Below are 17,215 nucleotides of genomic sequence, written 5' to 3' on the forward strand. Positions count from 1 at the left end.
TGTCCCTGATATGCCTGAGAATTGAGAGCTTTGAAAGCTCCCTAGGTGATGCTCATGTGCAGCCAGGGCTGAGAGTCAGGGCTCTACGATAGTAGTTCTTAAACTTCAACACGCATAAGAATCACCTAGAGGGCTTGTTAAAATACAGGTTGCTGGGCCCCACCCCCAGAGTTTCTAAGTCAGCAGGTCTGGGGACTGACTTAAGAAGTTGCATTTCTTACGAGTTTCCAGATGCTGCTGATACTACTGGTTTCCTGGGACTACACTTTGAGAACCATTGTTCTAGAGTAAGGGTTGGCCCTTGGGCTGAATGCAGCCCGTGGCCTGCTTTTGTAAATAAAGTTTTATTGAAACACAGCCACACCCATTCATTTACATATTGTCTATGGCTGCTTTCACGACACAACAGAGCTGAGTAGTAAAGACGAGACCATAGGCCTTGCATAGCCTAAAATGTTCACTATACGGCTCTTTACAGAAAAAGTTTGCCAACTCCAGTTGCAGGGACCTGTGAAGCCACAGATGGCAGGATCCTGGGTCTCTGAGTGACTGCCTGGAGCAGAGCTTTCCCACTGACCTGGGCTATTCTATAGGGAAAAAAAAAGTCAACATTCTTTAAGCCACATGTGTTGAGGCCTTTTTATTACAGTAGCTCAGCTTCAGCTATATTCTAACTCCTCAAGCCAACATTTCCTGGCTGTTCTACAACCTCACTGAGCCTCAGTTTCCCCCTCTGTAAAACACAAATAATAATATTGACTTTATGTATTATTGGAAGGATTAAAAAGCCCTGGCTCAGAGTAGGGGCTCAACAGATCTTAGTTTCCTTACCCACTACCCACTGTGGGCACCCATGGTTTGAGGGAGAACATCATTTCTGCCCCCTGCGAACTCTGTCTGCTCAGGGAAAGCAGGTCACAGCTGACATGCCAGAGAAAGTTGCTAAAACCTCTAGATGCTTGTTTTGCTCTTAAACCAAAATACGCTCCATTTCCCCAACCCCACCCCCTGCTGCAAATGAATACGGTTTTTTTATTTGGAGGCTGGCACAATTGTTCACTTGCAGAAGTGTCCTTCTCAACTCCAATGAGCTGATCTTGGAGCTACTTTAAAATAACAGTCTCTCTGGGTGGGGAACCCTCTGGCTGGGCTGGAGGTTGAGGAAACTGGCTTAAGTGGCCACCCATGGCTCAGGGGCCTGCATATGAGCACTTCACACCAAGGTCAGTAATTACATGGTTTCTACTCGGCTCCACTTACTGCCAGCTGGGCAGCGGGGCTGCCTCTCTCCCCTACGGGTAGAGAGTAGGTTGGTTAGTTCAGAAGAACGACTTGATCATCTGCTGAATGTTAAATATTGTGCTAAGGAGATGGGGAAGAACGAAGAGGAGGGGACACAATGAGAAACAGACCAAGAAACGCCACTACCAGCGGCACTCTGCAGGACCCAACTAGAAGCCAAGAAGTAACCGAGTCTACAGGCTCAGGGCTGCCAGGGGCCCTGCACTAAAACCCATTCCACACCTGGCTGGTCCCCAGTCACCCGGGGAGTTGTCAAATATACAGATTCCCAGGAGTACTTGAGCCCATAGAAGCACATTTGCTCAGGTGGGGACTCAGGACTCTGTATTTTTAGCAAGCTCCTCGGGCGATTCTGGTGGTACCCTCCTGGCACTGGACTGAGGATAGATTTTGAGGAAATACTGCATTAAATGTAACCAGAGGAAGGACTTTGATGCCCACAGATCTGGGTGCAAATTCTGGGTCCAGGGCACCAAAAAAGACCAAGTATAAAAGAAAAATTGGTAAGATAAACTATATCAAAATAAAAAAACTTCTGTTCTTCAAGAGATATTATTATGAAAATAGACAAGCAGAAGACTTATAGGAAATATCTGCAAAGCATGTATGTGATGAGAGACTGGTATTCAGGATATAAAAAGAACTCTCAAAACTCATAACAAGCCAATAAAAAAACCCAACCCAACAAACCACCGATTTTTTTTTAAATGGACAAAAAATTTGAACAGACATTCAACAAAGAAGAGATAGAAATGGCAAATAAACATTTGAGAAGATGCTCAATATTAGGAATATGCAAATTAAAACCACAAGATATCACCAGATACCTACTGGGTCTACTGATTACCGTTTGCAAAAGCTCTGGCAACATGCTTAACCACCCCGTGCCTTAGTTTACACGGTTTTAAGATAGTGATAACGCCCATTTTGTGGGGTTGTTGTCAACATCTTATGAAATAATGTATTGAGAACAGCTTGTAGTAAATAGTAAGTAAATTTAGTTCCCTTCCTTAACTCCACCTTTTCTGCTCTACGAGGCACCTGAATCATTTACTCAATTTTTTACTCAATTTCTACACAATCTAAAGCCTAATTATCTTGTTTCATTTCATTGGAAAAGAGGCTGTTGTAGGTAGGGCCACTGAAGGCAGGGAGAAAGAACAGCGAGGGCATCTGTGATGACCCACGCTCATTTGGGCGTCCAGCTATTCAGCCCAGTTTCCTGAGCACCTAATGCCTTCAGGCCCTGTGCTGGGATCTTAGCGATGGAGGAGATTCCAGGAGCTCAAGGAGCTCTCATTCCCGTGGAGGACACAGAATCTTTCTATTAGCCAGGCCTCTTCCACTTACAAGGAACAGAAGCCCAGTTCACACCAGCGCCGGGACGTTTACTGCCTCGGTTGCTGGGAAGGCTCCTGGCTCCCAGCGCTGAGGATCAGCGACAGGAAATGGAACCTCCGGAGTTCACACTAGAGGCTCAAAACCGCAAGACTCTCCCCAGCCCTCTCTCATCTCTGCCTCTCTCTCCTCCTTTCACGGGGGCCTCGGTCTCTCACAGAGCAGATCAGCTTTCTCCACGGTCAGGTCCGGGCACTTGACCCTGGCAACACCTCTGTAGCTTTCACAGAGGAGAGCTTCATGTTCTCCCAGGCAAGGATTCTGATTGGCCCTGCTTGGGTGACACGCCCACCTTTTGGACCAATCACCTTTGCCAGGATAGGTAGTCACGTGCTATATGCGCTCGCATTTAGAGCTGGAGCTGGGGACAACTGAGATGCAGGTAATTCATTTGGGAGGGGGCTGCAGGAAGCAAGAATCGGGAGAGTAAAATGGCGTGTGGGAAAGCCAGTGCAGGGTGAGTTGCCCAGCTGGTTAGCACTGAGGCCATGTAAAGTACATCACAAGATTGACCCCTGAAGGACAGGAGGCTGAAGCACTTCTCCCCCATCCTTGTCCCCCAGTGGTTGAGGACTGCTGCTTCCCTTTCCCTACCCTTCCAGGCTGTCCCCATGCCAGGGCTGAGCCAGCTCCCAGGGCTTCAAGGCAAGGTGGCAGCCACTTGAGATGGACAGAACTGTCCACACGGCAGCAGGTGAATCAGAACTGGGCCAAGGGGATGAGATGCGGTGCACAGGGCCTCCTGTGGCCAGGAGAGCAAAGTCCGATCAGTGAAGAAGAGGGTGGGAAGCCTTTGGGGGCAGACTCAATCAGTAACCCCCACAATCTAGCACATCCCTCCACCAACAGTTACAATACAACAAATAGGACGATAGTGCAAGTACTCAGGAGGGGGAGCTCGTCCTGGCTACTCGCAGATTGCTCTTACAGAGCTGCTGCCCTGGCCAGGGTCAGCAGGGCCCAGATCAAGTTCAGACCCGCTCTTCAAACCACCCCATCCCCACCTGCCCCTCCTCCCACCGCCCCTCCAGCAGCTGCTTGATTATTGTGTTCTCACCTTCAGCTGCCAGGCAGGGCAGGAATGCCATGCCGCCCTGGCTCCGAGACCCTGAGCAGTGAGGACATGAAATCCATCCTGAGCCTGCTCTTCCCAGTCTTGCACAGGGGAATGGGAAAGAAACACATCCCAGCCGGATATGGAACTTTCCTTCTTTTCACTCTGCCAGTGCCCACAGCAGGGGAGATGAAGTTCTCTGCCATCACTAAGAGAAGCAGACACTCAGAACTGGGACGCAGGGTCCTCCCAGTGGGGTCCACGGCTGCCTTCAGCCTGGTCCAAAAGGCCAGGGTGGGCTCTGTCTGTGTGACTTGAACCAAGTACACAGGGACGGCTGTCAGGCGGATGGGATCCAGGAAGGAGGGGGTGCTGCTTACCTGGTTCTGCCTTTCTAGGCTCCAGAATCTTGGCTCTCAAAGTCAGGAAGGGCCCACTTGGCCCAAGTATCCAAAACACCTAGAAACATTCTTGAATTTGGACTTCATGAAAAGGACAAAGAACTGATATTTCAAGTGACTGAACCCTTCCAGGCTTAGAATGAGAGGTCAACACAATCACTTATGCAGAAAATATTTTGATTGTCAATATTGGCCAATACTTACCCAGCATCCACTGTGTGCCAGGCCTCGTCTGAGGGCTTATTTAATCATCACAACTTCATGGGCTAGATACAGTTATTACCTCCATTTTACAGAGGAAGAAACTAAGTCCCAGCAAGGTTAAGTAGCTGGAAGATGGCAGAGCTCATGGCTGGTACCCTACACTGCCCCTCAAGCGCAATTAACAACCATAGCAGCTAGTAAGAAACCTATGGTCATGACTGGCTAACAGAATCCTCCAGTTCTTTCCCGATTGAAGCAGAATTTTTTCTTTATTTTTCGAATCTTGGGCCTCTCCTGAGGCCCCGTGCTGTTTTCACTGTACAGGAGGTTTGGGGCTTGGCATTGTCTCCAGCCCTTTGTTGCTATTTGCACATCGTCTCATCCTCTGTCTGCAGCTGCTCAAAGTTCACCTGAGCACAGATGCGTCAACAACAACATTCCTGAGAGGTTGGTGCCCTTTGAGACGCAGTCTGCAGGACGCCAGCTCCTGAGGTATGCGGGGCAGCAGCCCCCTTCTTGGTGCGCCCACTCAGCTCTCCCACCTGGGTGCTCTGTGATTGCACTGCCCACACAATGCTGCGAGCCCGGCCTCCCTTCGGCAGGAAGTGAGCGTGGGAGGGGACTGATCTGCTTCTCTGGGCAGCAAGAGTAACTTCCTGATTGGAATAGAGCCTCTGCCGGACAGAAATGCACAATGTCTCGCCCTTCCTGAGTAGCATCATTAATGGTCCTCCAGCTCCAAGAGCCCAGCAAGTTTCATGTTTAACCTCCTTTCTTAGCTGAGACCCCATGGGTTCCACATCGCTGAGGAGTGGTGCCGTCAGTGGGAAGGGCGGGGAGGGATGGGTATATCAGAAGGCCTCTGGAGTAATTGCATGAGCAGCAGCCAGCAGGGAATGGTCCAAAGATCATGAGCAGGGGAAGCAGGCTGGGGAAGCAGGCAGTACTGTGGAGGGGCAGTTTGGCGACACTGCCTCCAAAACCTTCTCTGAGTCTGGCCCCTTGAAAAGGAAGGAAGGAGAGGGGAAGGAAGGAGACCCCAAACTTCAGCAGCAGCAGCAGCAGCTGGTCCTTCCCATCCAAGGGGCCAGGATATTCTAGAACTACTGAGCCTGCCCAGGGAGGGTTCTGAGGTTTGATTATGCCCCCACTGTGACCACTGACTGTGTCTACATCTTTTTGCAAGACAGAACAACACGATCTGTTTGGGAGATGGAACGTGCACAATGTAAGAGCTGAGGACTCAGAGAGGGCTATCTGGAGGGGCTGCAAGGAAGAGGCCAGCAGTAAAAGAAATGACACACCTTGATTGGCCATGAGGAAGGCAAGCACAATCCAGAGAAAAAAGCATTCATTCGTTCATTCATTCATTCATTCAATAAGCATTTACTGATCTACTGTGGTGGACACTGTTGTAGGCCATAGGGATACAAAGATTTACAGAATGTGACCTTTCTCCCGAGCAGGGCCAGGTCTAGGGTGAGGCAAGGAAGGTCCCTAGAGTGCAAAATAAGAACGCAGTCCCCCTTGCCCGGCCAAACCATGTATACTCTTCTGAATACGGTGCACACCTTCACGCCTCCATCCGCCAGCTGGGTCTCCCTCCACTTCCCTCCCTCACCCGCCTGGTGAAGTCCTGCCGGCCCATCAAGACTCAGCTCCAGCAGCACCTGCACGCTGGAGCACGCTTGACCACCAGAGCTGTGATTGGCAGTCCTGATGTCCAGGGCAAGGACAGGGAGTGGCTTGGTAGTGCCTACGGTGGCTGGGGGAGTGAGGAGCTGGATACTAAGTAGGTACTTGGAAGCATCCTATTTTAAATAATCATTCTTCCTATTAGCATCTTGCTGTGTAGAAGGCATGTCTTATCATCAGGTAAACTGAGCAACATTTTTCGTTACAAAATCTAAAAGCATTTTTTCCCCAAATGTCGCCCTCTCTATATTTGGCTGGTCTAGGGCAAAACCCCAGTTATCTGAGTTCCAGCTGTGCCAGTCACTCCCCCAGGAGATGAGGGTTTCCCTCTGTGGGTGCTCTGCCATTAGAGCAAGCATCCCGTGTTAGTCTCTGAGCCTCCCCTCCTGTCCGGGCAGCCAGCTTCCCAAGTGCAGGGCGTGACCCTCTTTATCTCTGGATCTGCAGACATAGCACAGGAGTTGGCACAGGGTCACAGTGGTGACTGAGCTGACCAGATGTGCTGGGCATCAGGGGTGGCATCGAGGAGACCAGTCAGCTCAGACAGAACATGAAACAAGAGGTGACCAAGGCGTGGACAGGTGCCACTCAGGGTGTGTGAGTCAGCCAGAGATGGAGGGAGAGAAGATGACAGGCGCCTAAAGGACTCCCCAATTCAGAGCAAAGCCAACTACCTCTGGGAGGCGGAAGGGGCCACGGGGCCCAGGCACACTCATGAGGCTGGCTCCAGTCACAGGCCCTGTCTGTTTGGATGAGAATCTCCTTGTAGCACTCCACAGATGCCTTGTTGAGGAGAGAAACTGCAGAGAAATTACAACCCCGTGTTGTGACTTCTCCCACGGAACTAAAAACAGCACATCAATCCCACGCTGTCTGTATCCAGACGGATCCCGCAGCCTCTCCACCCAAGGGGGACTGAGGATGGAGCGGACACTAGCCAGGGAGGGAGTCCATGGCGGGGGACAAGCCTTAAAGCTCAGAGAATGAGTGGCACCCCCAGGCTGGGTTTGCAGCCCTGGAGGAAAATCACACAGCATGCTCCATGTCCCACCCCAACGACACTTCAATCCCGGGGGAACCACAGGAGAGCCAGGGGACCGGGGCCCTTCTGCCCTCTTTATCTTGATTGGGTAAGTCAGGCATGGGTACGTTAGGGCCCATTAGCACCAGCTGAAAAGCCAACACCTTTTCCCCGGGTGGCCCACTTGGGAAACGATCTCGCAGCCCGGAGAAAGTAACCAACAAGGTTAAGAGAACGGCCTGAGATCCTGAATGAGACAAGTCACAGGGAAGCACTTTGTCCACATTCTTCTGCTGGTTATTACAGATGCAGAGGGTGACATCAGGACTCTGAATGCAGTTATGATCATCTCTGGCCTCGTTGGGTAGACCCCAAGTCGACTGCACCGGTTCCCTTCCGGGCCCACTGGCTCTCCCATTGCAGAGAGCAGCGTGCGAGGACACAGAGAAGCCCTGGCCTCTCCCAAGCCTGTCCTCTCCTCCGCACCCCTCCCCGGGCCCTGGGCAGGCTGCCCAGCACTGTCAGGCAGAGCGGCCGCCAGGGCCTCAGGCACCCTAGGCCCAGCCTTGGCAGTGAGCGAGGGGATGGACTGCAAGCTGTGGGGGAGGAGAGGAAGGGTGTGACAGTGATGGGTAGGGAAGCACTGCCATCCCAGCCAAGGGCAAGGCACCTCTCCTCCCAGAGCAGTACATAACAGTACAGGGTCCCCAGGAACCCCTGGGAGGCTCCTGTTTACAAGTCCCTGCTTGTCCAACCACAGCTTCTTGTTTCCCATTGCATCAAACGGAAGCTTCTCAGCCTTCCTGACTCCGCCCTCCCTGCCCTGTCTCTCTTACTTGTTTATTAGAAGTCACTTTCTCTTCAGCCTGACTGGCTATCCCTACTGTGTGTCATGCAGGGTCGTAGGCACCATGGGGGCTACAATGTAAATGGTATGCCTGTCCTCACACTGAGGCCATGTTCCCAAACCAACAGGATACAGTGAGAACTCCACCTGCAGTGGAGCAGAGCCCAGGAGCTAGGGGCGGGGGAGAGGTCCTGGGAGGCAGGAGACAAGCAGGGCTGGTGGCATTTGAGTGGGTCCTCAGAGCCACATCTCATCACAGCTCCATCATTCCCACCTCAGGGCCTTTCCTCAATCTTTCCTCGTGCCTGGAATGCCCTCTATCTTCCACTTGGGTTTCTGCGTCTGACTTTGCTAAGCATATCACACAGAACGCTATGGAAGGCACAGAAGTGAATCTAATGCCAAGATGGAATGAAAAGACTGGAACAGCTGCTATTTATTAGCACTAATTCTTTGCCAGGAATGATGTAAACATTTACATGCGTCATCTCATCTAATCCTTACAACCCTCTCACAAGGCAGGTACTATTATCCCTGTTCGATAAGCGGAGAAACCGAGTCTCCGAGGGACTTGCTCGAAGTCACAGAGCTGGCGAATGGGCTTCTGTTTCTCTCTAAAGCCCGCATTTATGACTGCCCTCTATGCTGCCTCCCTGATGGATAAGCTCAAAACTCCGCTTCTCCACAGCCCCCAGGGTGGCCCAACGTCACATCTCCAACTTAGTCCACAGAGCAGGCCATCGAAATCTTAACCGGGGAACCCACCTGTCGGAAGGAAAGAGCAGTTACAGAAAAAGATGACAGACAGCGGGCGCCACCTTCTCAGCCCTGACAGGCAGCTCGGGTCATAGAAAGAGGACTGGCTGGAGTCCAAATCAGTCAAAAAATCAGATCCCAGACGGCACTTTGCCACCTTGGATGAGCCCCCCAACTCACACTGACCGTGTGAACTCGGACGACTTGTTTATCTCCCTGGGCCTCAGTTTCCTGCTCTATAACGTGATCCAGTGCAATGGGCCAGTGGTTCTCATTCCAGATTGCACCTTAGAACCACCTGAGGAACTGGACCAGACACCCATGCTCAGGCCCCGCCCCCAGAAAGTCTGACGACCCTGGACTGGGGTGGGGCCCAGACATGGCTATTGTTTGAAAACTTCCCAAGTGATTTTAATATGCAGCCACGGTTGAAAACCACTGGTCTGGGGCTGGCCCCGTGGCCGAGTGGTTAAGTTCGCACGCTCCGCTGCAGGCGGCCCAGTGTTTCGTTGGTTCGAATCCTGGGTGCAGACATGGCACTGCTCATCAAACCACGTTGAGGCGGCGTCCCACAGGCCACAACTAGAAGGACCCACAACGAAGAATATACAACTATGTACCAGGGGGCATTGGGGAGAAAAAGGAAAAGAAAAAAAAAGAAGCTTTAAAAAAAAAAAAGAAAACCAGTGGTCTCTGAGGCCCTTCCTAGTTCTGTGCTTCTCCAGGAGTCTACCCTCCCCTGGCCCATTTTTGTCAATAAAGTTTTACTAGAACCCAGCCATGCACATTATTTACATATTGTCTGTGGCTGCTTTCAGGCTACACTGGCTGAGTTGAGTGGCTACTATAGAGGCCTCATGGCCTTCAAGGCTAACATATTTACTATCTGGCCCTCGACAGCTGCAACAGCAATGCCAGTTCTCGCTTCTCAGCAGAGATAGGAAGGGGCAGGAAGGCCCAGGATATGCTCTCCGTGACAGCCAGGTCTTTATACTGCTGTTTCCTCAGTGCCTAGAACAGTGCCTGCTGCACAGTGGACTCACAAAGTATCTTTTGAACGGATGGATGGGTGAGCAAGTGGATGGATGAATGGATGGGTAGATGGGTGGATGAGTTGGTGGATGGGTGGGTGAGTAGGTGGATGGGTAGGTAGATAGGTGGATGGGTGGGTGGATGGGTGGATGGGTGGGTGGATGGGTGGGTGGATGGGTGGATAGGAGGTGGATGGACAAATGAGCAACCAGAAACACAGCACAGAGGCTAAGTTGAAGAGGAGGGTGCTTCAGCCTCCAGGCCCTGCTCCCTCCACCCCCCGCATCCTCATTTCCAGCAGCCCTTTCTGCAAAAGCACGAAAATGTGAGCAATTCTCTCAGCAAGGCAATTTCCCTTGGCCCCCTTGATATCTTTGAAACTACACTGCAGGGTTTTCCTTCACTGAATGCGCTTCCTGAGCCCCTGCTCGGTGGGCAGAATGGGGTTTGGAGAGGAGGCTGCACCCAGGGGCTGTCCCTTCCCTCAGCAGGATCAGTTGATGGGGGATGGGGACTGACCGAGTTTTCTCTACTCCCACTGGGGACTGTGAGAAGTCTGCAGTCAGGCAAACGGGCGAAGAGCTCCCTTGTGATCACTATCCCCACACATATATATTCATGAGTTTTTCTGTTTTAAAAACTCACTAAGAAAGTGAGTTTGGTCCCTGTGTAACTATGCCCTTTCCCCTTAGTAATTAGGGTCAGTGGTTAAAAGTGGGGGTTCTGGGGTCAGCCTATCAGGTTGTCCAGCTCCACCACTTTCTGGCCCAGCTGTGTGACCTCAGGCAAGTTACTTTACCTCTCTGAGCCTCAGTTTCCTGACCTATAAAGGATGATAACTGTACAGCTTGGCATAAGCGTTCAATGAATCGTAGCTTCAATGACTCCTACCATGGGGGACATAGGGACGAACTGCCCAGATCCCCCTTCAAGGAAGGAGTCGCTGTCCAGCCGTGCGGGGTGGGAGGTACGGGGTCAGCACACAGCCTCAGGTGTCAGCCCCTCCAGGGTCTGCCTCAGCTATAGAGAGCCGCTTTGCCCCAGGTCATGCCCCTCCTGGGGCAGCCCTCACCGGGTGACTGAGCAAGAAGGGACAGTAAATGTCCCACTGTTCTGCCTGGATAGGGCATGCTGCCAGGCACTCCTTGCTCCAGAGCTCCCCCGGAGTTGACTGAGCCTTTGTCGGGCCTCGCAGTTCCACCTCTCCCTCTGTCCAGTCCTGCTTCTACCCCCTTCCCTCACATGTGTTGATCCCCAGTAAACTGTCCCAGAGTCTGCTTCCGGAGACCCCAGCACATTTCATGATTTGGGGCAATACAACCAGTGCAGCAGGCCCTGGGTCCAGACTTGGCTACTATTCTCAGTCTCCCTGGGTCACCCCAGAAGGTCCAAGATGCCTGCAGACCACACTGCTGGGGTGGTGGGGACCAAGCTTTGTCAGTGGTTCATCAGAGCTGCGGATGGTCATCGGCTGTCCCAGAAGCAGGCAGCCTGTCTGGACTCACCAGCCCATCTGAGAAGGGAACCCTCCCCTCCTTCCTCTCCTCCTCCCTTCCTTCCTTCTCTATGCCAGAAGTGAGTGTTCTGGCATTATTAGGACCAGGAGCTTACAATGTTAACATGAAAACAGCTCCATTCCATATAATAAACCCTCAACTACGGGGGCGCCACAGAGGTGCGAAGGGGCACCCAGAGGATCGGGGGAGGCTTTTTGGAGATGTCTTTGTCGAGTCCTGAAGGGCAGGTAGGAGCTGGGCAGCCAAAGCGGGCGGAGAGAGATGTTCCAGAGAAAAGCGGAAGCTCACGTCAGCCTGGATCAGGCGCCCGTGCACTTGCTGGCACGCTGTGGCAGTTGCCGGTTTCCTTGAAAACAACTTTGCTTCCTCAGGACTCGAGTTCAGAGTCAGCGGAGCAGCCTGTGGACACGGCCGCCTTGCAGGTAGTAAGCCGTCTGTTTGCCGAAGATGGTGCTGAGTCGCACTCTGAGCTCCTCTTCGCAGCATGACCGGCTCCTTCATCTTCCCACGCGCCCGCGCCCTCGTGGCTCCCACGCCCGAACCGGTGCACAGCCTCACCTCTGCAAACGCCCAGCTGAACAGAAGCCATGAATGCCCCTTCCAGCCCGGAGGCCGCGACTATGTCTGGAGGAAAGGAGCACCCTACCTCCGAAGACGGAGGGACCCCGGGAGGATCCTGAAGGAACGGGCCTTGCTCAGTCTCCCCCGGTCCACAGTCGAGGACAAGTGGTCCTTGGGCGATGATCTTTCCACACGGCCGTCCACTCTTCATCAAGCCAGCCTGAAAATACCCGGCTGTGACATGTCTTCACGTCTTCATTTCCTGGCGAAGGCTCTAGTGTCAGATAAAAATTATGTCAACTACATTTATGGGCTTTTCTCCTATTAATCTGTCTTTGTCAGTTTAATTTTCAGATCCAGCCAGGGTTCCCAAGAGGGCGGAGGAAGCCTTGTTCCTCCCCTCCGCGGGCTGGGGCGGGGTCCCCACGGTGCCTGTCAGAAGCCCGCACCTCCCCGCAGGGCTGAGCTCCCGGCGCCTCTCCAGGACGCGGGGGCCTGCTCTCCACCTGGCGAATTGCTATAAACAGAATCTTGTTTTCCCCACAGAATCATTATAAATCAGAGATTATTTCCAAGGACAGCAGAGAAAATCTTCAACACGTTGGTTTTTTAATGGCCTTGCCTGGTGGTGTCCTGGCGGCTTTGTGGGAAATGGGGGATGTCACCACCACCCAGTGCTTCACCTCTCCTCTCCTTGATCCAGGATCATCCTGCCTTTTTTTCTTTTTCCTTTTTAACAGTTCTGTTGAGATAGAGTTTACATACCATACAATTCACCCATTTAAGCTGCATATGTCAATGGCTTTCAGTATATTTACAAAGTTGTGTACCCATCGCCACAATCAATTCTAGAACATTAGAATTATGTTCTAATTAGCTGTCAACCCCTCAAACTCCCCAACCCTGTTACTGCACAAAATTGGGGTTCTCTGCCCGTTGTGCATAAATAAGCCAATAAATAAGGCATCAGCCTTTGCAGGAGAAATCGGCTTTTATTCTGCAAGATCCATCTGCAAGGAGAAAGGGGGTGTGTGCCCTGAGATCTGTCTTCTCCATTCAGGATTTGGGGCAAAATTTAAGAGCTTAGGGCTGGCACATGGAAACGCAGATGGAACGGGTTTTGGGTGGTGGGCTTCAAGCATTTATGGCGAAGTTTTCAACATTTATGACAGGGTGGGGAAGGATCTTCAGAATGAGGAACCCCTCGCTTCTGCTGAGTCCGACCTTCAGGTTCCGGTCACGTCTCCGTCCTTGGGTTCCGTGGGGAGGAGGATCTTTAGTTCCAAGGTCGTTTCAGGTACAATATCTTCTTTTGCACGTGCCCTGGCTGTGTGATTTTGCAGATTTTCTGAAAGGCAGTTCTTAATCACTCTGTTGATGAGAGAGAGGGTCGGTTGAACCCCATCAGCCTCGGGCAACGACTAATCTACTTTCTGTCTCCATAGATATGCCTATTCTGGACATTTCATATAACATTCCTCTTTTGTTGGCCATTGTCTTTTCCCTACAATTTACAAGTCCTTTCATATATATTATTGTGGTAGAATGATTTAAAAAAAACAAAAATTAAAAACTAGCCCAATTCTTCATCTGCCCCTTTGTTATGCAGTTTGACCAAGCCCTCCCACTGTGGGCGTGGTGTGCCTGGTGATACCCCCTGCCTGCTTCTGGCCTCTGACACGCTGCTGGCTCCCGCTCCTCTGCTATTGCCCTGTGAACCCACCCGGCTGCCCTGTGGAGAAAGAGAAGTCCGTGCCCAGCTTCCCCCTCACCTCAGCTGACAGCCAGCCGACCACCAGCCCCGTGAGGGAGCCCACCTGCATCAGAAAGTCACAAATTCGTGAGCTAGAGAAATGTTTATTGTGATATGCCACTGAGGTTCTGTGGTTATTCTTTAGGACAGCATTATTGTGGCAATAAATAACAATTATCTCATTTGTTTCTTACCACAATCCTTTGAGGTTGGTAGAGCAGGAAAAAATCTAAAATTAAGACATGAAAATAGAGAAGAGGGAGGAAACCAGCATGTATTGAACACCTACTCTGAGCCAAGTCCCAGGCTTGGAATTTTCCCCAACATTATTATCTTATTTCATCCTCACAACACCCCGTGAGCTTGCTGCGTTACAGAAAGGAGTGTTTCAGCTGCAGGTAACAGTGTAGCTGCTAATGTCTCCGGGAATAAAGATTCTTCACTATCTCAGATAAGAAGGCTGGGGGGACAGGGAATCCCAGGGTTGATGCAACAGCTCAGCAAAGTCATCAAGGACCCAGTCTCGTTTTATCTTTCTGCTCCACCATCCTTGGTGTGCTAGCTTCTCTTTCTTAGGCTTATCACCTTATGGTTGCAGGATGGCTGCCACAGCTCCAAGCATCATATCCTTACCCAACCTCCTTCGTGGCAGGAGGATGGAAAGGACTTCTTGGCATAAGAGGAAGAAAAATCCTTCCCAGAAGTCCCCCAGTTGTCTTCCCTTTGTATCGTACTGGTTAAAACTGGGTCACATGCCCACCCCAAAACCAATCAATAACAAAAAGAAAATGGCATGACCTTGCTTGGATTAGACCAATCCTAGTTTATCCACTGAAGTTGTGGGAGGGCCCTCTTTCCCTGAGCATGTTCCATCTAAACGAAATCTGAGGAGAAAGGAGACATTCACTTTTGGATGGACAACAAATAGTGACATCCACAGAGATTATTATTCCCATGTTCTAGATAATGAAGCTGAGGCTTGGGCATGAGGATAAATTGCCAAGGTTATCCAGCTAAGAATTGGTAAAGCCAAGACTCAAACCCAGCCCTATCTGGCTGCAAAACCCTTTCTCCTACATTGTAGGGGGCCTTGGCCAAATTTCCATAGCTAAGATGTGCCAGGGCAGGGCAAGAACCTGAGCCTCCCATGGGAGTGCTATGCTCACCACAGGCTGCCTGTTTCCCCCTTGTGTGGGCTCTCCCTTCACACTCACAATCCTGTCGCACAGCTTCCTTCCTCCTTCTTCCCCTTGAGTATTTCTGTGCCCCTGGAGTGGCCGTGGTGCCACAATTTGCATGCATCCCAGGAGATGCTTCCACCCTGTAATGTATTCCAGCCTGAGCAGCCTCCAGTCATGGCTTCAGGGTCTGTAAAGTGATTTAGAGACCTACCTCTCTCTCACTGTAAATCCAGAAGCCCATGCATCACGTTTCCTGAACAAGGATACACGTACCTGAGCCTGATAATAGATAGCCCCCATCTACCGCCTGCCTACTCCTCTCCAGAGAAATGGCCTCGGCTCCTCCAATTCAGTGAATTTTACTGTCTTCCCCGCACCTTGCTGGCTCCTAGAGAGGCATCCCAGGGATGCCCCTTTCTGTCCTGGTGGTCCAGTATGCCAGGCTTGTTAATCGTGCCTGCTGGCTGCCGTGCACCATCTTCAGTGATGGAAGGTCAACTTGATATCTGGAAGATACCCTCAATGGGTGGGTCTCAGTCGACCTCCACTCTCACTTTCTGCTCGGCCTGGGAGTTTGCTGGGGTTTCACACAGGTCTTTCACAGGAACTGAGAAATGGGGTCCCACTCCTTCACAGATGGCTGCTTCTTTGTGGAAACACACACACACACACACACACACCCTGAAAGGCTCTTGGTGTCCACTCAAACCACTTTCCCCCAGCCCAGCACCGTCTACCCTGCCTGGAGATACCCTCTTAGACAGGTCAGGGACTGGAAAAGGGGCCAACTAGCCTGGCCTGCCATCCCCACCTCTCTCCTGGAAGAAACACATGTTCCTGAGCACTGAGTTTCAGAAGCTCAAGGAGAAACTCAAGGCTGAGGTCTTGAGGGACTTGAAAAAGCTGTCGAGGTCTATGAACTACAGAATACAGAAGATAAAACCAGAGGGCAGAAAATCTTCACGATCATCTAGGCCAGTGATTTTCAAAGGACTTTTTAGCAGTGGAACTTTCATCTTCTGAATGAGATGTTCACAGAACCCCAGGATATAAAGGAGATACAAGTGAGGCCGCTCTCAGTGAGCAGAGGTGGCAGGCTGGGGTGCACCTTAACCTCTGCGGAACCCTGGGCTCTGTGGAACCCAGTTTGAAAACCACTGTTGTAGTCAATTCTTCAATTTTACCAATGGGAAAATTGAGGCCCAAATAAAGGAAGCAATTTTTCATGCAAAATGGGCAGCCAAGCTGGAACTGAGATGCTGGAAACTGCCAAATCCAGAGGCCAAGGGCTGGCCAAGGCCTCCATGCCAGAGCTTGGGGGAGGGGAGCCTGGGGGTGAGGAGGGGAAGAGGAACTGGGAGGGCCATGTGTGTGGCTGGCTACCTTGGATAGAGATTCAGTGGAAGGTTCTGGGGCCCAGATTGAAGGCCCGCCACCACAGAGGAGAGGCCAGGCTGCCTTCTTTTCCCCCAAGCCTGGCCTTGGGGCGGTATTCCCATGGCAATCCTTCACCACACTCAGCTCCTGACAGCCACTTAACGCACTGAATAAAATATCAATCGTCACCAAAACAGCTCCTGGGTGTGAAGCTGACCAGAGCTGGTCCCAGGCTCCGCCATAGCCCCAGCAGAAGCCCCACCGCATGTCCAGAGTCAGGCAGGGGACACTCACTTTCCAGATGGAGCAGGACAGACGAGGGAGGGTCTGAGAACTGAGGAAGGGGGACTCACTTCCCTCCCCTCCCCTCCCCATCCCACCCCACCCCACCCCCAGCCTAAAAAGATCTGCGGAGGGGAGTTGGAAGTATAATCAAGTGAGTTGTGAGGAAGCTGTTGTTTTATGCAAACTCGGAAGGAAACCACGAAGCAGGGAGCTCCAGGGGCAAAGTGTTAGAAGAGGTGTCTCAGAGTTCTGGGTTCTTGGAGTGGTCCCCAGATGGTAGCATCAGCCCCAACTGGGCATTTGGTAGAAATGCAAATTCCAGGGCCCACCCCAGACCCACTGAATCAGAAGCTCTGGGGGCGGGTGGGGCCCAGCAATCTGTTTCCACAGCCTCCAGGGGCCTCCACTGTGCACCTGGGTTGGAGATCTGCCGTCTCAGGACTCGTGCTCCTGAGTCACTGCAGGGGCGCTTGGGCTGAGGAGACCTGGGTCTGAACAGGGCCATCTGAGATCAGGTCCTGAAGAGAACAGAAACGTGCTGGGGGTGACGTGGAGGGGGCTGTATCAGAAAGGAAAAGGATGGCCCGGAAGGTTTGGGGGGCTGGTTTGGGTTCCCTCAGGGTTCACTATGACCCCAATTTCTGCCCAGAAACCGCCCTGCCTTGCTCTCAGCTGTCTACACCACTTGCTTCCCAGACTCTCAGGCCGTCCTCTTATTTGGGGTCCAAACATCTTTCAGGGCTTCACTGATGGGCTTCAGGAGATGCAGAACGCATTGACAGATGCAACATTTCGTGTGTGACAAAATTTCGTGACTGGGCTTAGAATTTT

The sequence above is a fragment of the Equus przewalskii genome, chromosome 10 (genome assembly GCF_037783145.1).
Source record: "Equus przewalskii isolate Varuska chromosome 10, EquPr2, whole genome shotgun sequence".
NCBI lineage: Eukaryota > Metazoa > Chordata > Mammalia > Perissodactyla > Equidae > Equus > Equus przewalskii.